At 36.9% G+C, this 4,007-nt stretch overlaps 1 long non-coding RNA gene across 1 annotated transcript; it reads left to right on the top strand.

The window, feature by feature from the left end:
• The first annotated feature begins 337 nt into the window (after positions 1-337).
• LOC141325092 (uncharacterized) lies at positions 338-3,723 on the top strand. The gene is made up of 4 exons (XR_012353724.1): positions 338-560; positions 1,518-1,642; positions 1,997-2,099; positions 3,051-3,723. It is a non-coding gene; the product is annotated as an uncharacterized lncRNA (long non-coding RNA).
• The last annotated feature ends 284 nt before the right edge of the window (positions 3,724-4,007 follow it).

The following is a 4,007-nucleotide window of genomic DNA, read 5'->3' as shown; positions in this document are numbered from 1 at the left end:
ACATTAAAAACATTTAGGCAAAATAAGAAAAATGTTTCATCTTCATTCTGTTCAAAAGTTTACACCCCATTTTTTTCTTCTGGAGGATCCGTGAGCGTTTGAACCTTCTCTAATAGTTGCATGTAAGTCCCTCAGTTGTCAGCAGTGTTAAAAGATGGATCTCAAAACCATACAGCCATAGTTGGAAAGGGTTAAAATACAGAAAAATGCTGAAAAACCAAAGAATTTTTGGGACCGGAAGGATTTTTTCATGACTTTGGGCTGCAGCCTTTCCCTTCTCCACACACTCTAAAAAGTGCTGGGTTATTTTTGTAAACACATTGCTGGGTTAATTGTGCTGGGTCAAAATGTTGGGTTGTTTGAGGCACTGTAAACACACAGTTGGGTTGATCATGCTGGGTCAAATGGACTATAAGGGGTTCTTTCACTATGAACACCTGGGTTGGGTTATTTTGACCCAACCGGTTTGTTTATTTTTTTCACTTCATCGAACATTCTGGATTCTTCACTCGTCTCCTTGCCAAGGCGGTCACGCACCTCGCAGCAAGCAGGATTATAAGGTAAATTAATATGATTATATCATTATTTACCTTTATTTTTAATAAGTTGTGTTTTAGAGCACACTGATTTCACTGTTTAATGCAATATTTGATATGTCGCTGTGCGGGGTTGGCATTTTATTCCGTGAATGACGAACGTTGTAACTTAAGCAGCCTAGCCCTAGCGATGTACTTTTTTGCCTCAACAATCGCTTTATTGTTATATAAAGTGTGTGTGTGTGTGTGTGTGTGTGTGTGTGTGTGTGTGTGTGTGTAGTGTTATTTGTATAACTTACAGTATACACATGGCCTTTATTTTAACGCCTTATGGAAAGAGTAGGTCAGAAATACGGGGGTAAGTTCCTTTACTGTCTGCATACTGTATGGCTTTGTAATGTTTTGTCAAAATTAGATAATTCCATACAAAAATGTATCTTTTAAGGGCATATTTTTTCAAGTAAATGTCTGCGACGTGCCGAATCCAACGATAGATCCATATGTTTTATGTTGAGCATTTTCGCGCTTTTTTCCTTGAGGTAACTTATCTGCATTAGCTAAAACGCTATGTCCCTTACTTTAATAATGTTAAACCACAATATGACTGGTATGTACTATTGTTTATTACTTAAATGTAATGTTGTCTTAGCTACAGTATGTAAAGTTAGACTTAATTTCTCGTGGTGTATGCGGACGTTCACATGTCGTGTTTTTTGCGCACTGAAGTTTGTTATTTCAGATGTAGATGCCGTTCGTATTGGAAGCTCGTTTTTCCAGGCACGGGACATGGTTGTTTAGCAACGACAGACGCCATGTGAGAGCAAGCTGCGTTTTGGAAAGAATGAGAAAGCGACGCGTCTTGCGTTTTCACGCGTTTTTAGGCGCGGCATGTGAACGGCATTTTAGTGAATGCCTGTGTTGCATTACAAACTAGGAGACCAGTATAAACCTTAAACTTATTGAACCACATTTGTTTTTCAGATTTTATCAGATTTCACAAGACTTTAGGAAGCTATATCCAGAGGCAGACTTTTTGAAGACTGGGCTACAGTTGCAGACCTAATTCTTGCGAGTGCTCAGCAAGGGATAAGGTGACATGACTTAAGGTAAGCTTTTTCTTATAATATGTCAATCTATAAAAAACATATGCAACTGTATTTGACACACATCAACTGGTAAATACAATGGTACAGTAATACTTAACTAGTTGCTTATTAGCTTGTATATTGGCTGTTAATTAGTACTTATGAAGCACAAACTGATGCCTTATTCTGCATGAGCATATTCTACATCTCTGAATCTGACCCCATACCTAAACTTAACCTGCAGTAGTTGAATGAGGGTGGGAATTAATTTGCATTATTTAAAGGAATGAAGAAATCTTCATATGAAAGGGTTTCAGTTTGTTGTTTTGATTATAAAATATGTTTCACAGTTTGCATATTATTCCTATGGTTTAGATGCTAAAGGGGAAAGTGCTTTCAAAGTCCTGCCCACTCTGGATAAAAGGTCTTCAGACCCACAACCACGGAATCCCGGAGGCCATTCATTGACGTACAACCTGTAAGTTTTGTTTTACGTTTTCTGCTCTAATAAGGGTGTATATATATATATAAACACAGTGGTGGCCAAAATTATTATAACAGTAGTATTTTCACCAGCTAAAAAATTATTTTAAGTCAGTGTTTGTTATCTTTTGCTGTAGTGTGTCAGTAAGAAATATCAGTTTACATTTCCAAACATTCATTTTGCCTTTAATTGTGTATCCAGTGAGGTTTTTGTTTGCACAACAGCCAATCCTCCACACAGAGATCTGATCTCATCATCATCCAGTCTGTCTGGAATGATATGAAGAAACAGAACAAACTGAGACAGACTAAATCCAGAAGAACTGTGACAACGTCTCCAAGATGCTTCAAGAGACCTACCTGCAAAGCTACCTGAAAAACTATGTGCAAGTGCACCTACTGTAGGGCAAAAGCTGCTTTAAACGCAAAAGGATGGTCAAACCAAATGTTGATTTAATTTAGTTAATCAAGGTTAACTGATAAAGAACATTTAGTTATGACATTATTTTTGACAGCATCATTTTATGACATTTTTAGACAAGTGCTTAAAACTCTTAACAGTACTGTAACTTTGCAGGCAGGTCTCTTGGAGCATCTTGGAGACGCTGTCACAGTTCTTCTGGATGATGATGAGATCAGATCCTGTGTGGAGCACTGGCTGTTGTGCAAACAAAAATGTCACTGGATTATCACAATTAATGGCAAAATGAATGGAAATGTAAACCGATATTTCCTACTGACACACTACAGCAAAAGAGAAATCACTGACTTAAAACCTTATTTAGCTGGTGAAAATACTAGTGTTCTAATAATTTTGACCACAACTGTATGAAAAGTTGAGAAGCAAAATGAGCATTTATTTCATGCCTCTATGTTTATGTTCATAAAATACACTTAACTTAAAATGTTAGTTATGTTGCAAGACTAAATGCTGTATAATTAACAGGTGGGGACCAACATGGTGGATTTGAGCCTTGGGATGAGACAACGACATTTTTAGGCCATCGCCATTGTTCCAGGCCATGCCATTGAAGCGGACTTGTTGCCTGGGAATTTCTCCAGCTTGCAGTATATCATATTGATGGACATAAGTCTTCATGTGTGAAGTTTTTGAGGGCAAAAGTTTTTTTTCTTGGCCACTTGTAACATGTTTTAAATTGTAAGAATTGTCTGGTGGACTCTTTGTTTGGCTAAGTTTTAATGGCATAATGTTTGGAATGATTCTAATTTGGTAATAATTCATTTTTGAGTGTTCTGCTGCTGCAATGTTGACTTAAAGAATATGAATATAGTGTGCCTTGTTTACAGTTTTGTGTTTAAAAGAAACTGATCTACTAAAACCGTTATTTGTGTCTGTAAGGGTTGGACAAAATGTGTGACAGCTGCACCTATTTGAAAACTGTATTAAAAAGAAATATGAAAACTCATTAAATTGACATTTACAGATGCATTTTTTTGTGTTGTGTAACTGTATTACAGAAAAACAATAATAATTTTACATTCTTTTGTGATTTATATATTATTATTGGTAAATATAAAGGTAGCAAGGCAATTAGACAACAAATAACCCAATATTTAGGTAGTTTTTAACCCAGCAACACAGTTAATCTGACCCACTGGTTGGGTCAAATAAACAACCCAGCATATTGGGTCAAATGATTTAACCCAGCACTTGGGTCAAAACAACCCAACGCGTGTTCTGTCCCATAGTTACCCAGCAGCTGGGTTATGGTTGGGTTATTTTTTAACCCAGCACTTTTTAGAGTGCACGATGTCGCTGTTTCACTTCCTCCCGCATTTTCACTCCCCTGATTGTGTACACCTGTTTTGATTATGTCACATGTTTCTCCCACAGCTGTTCACTATTACCACAGTCTTTATAATCTTCATTCTCCCACCACTC

This window comes from Garra rufa, chromosome 2, assembly GCF_049309525.1.
Source record: "Garra rufa chromosome 2, GarRuf1.0, whole genome shotgun sequence".
NCBI lineage: Eukaryota > Metazoa > Chordata > Actinopteri > Cypriniformes > Cyprinidae > Garra > Garra rufa.
Note: the sequence above shows the minus strand (reverse complement) of the source record. Positions and strands in the feature narration are given on the sequence as shown.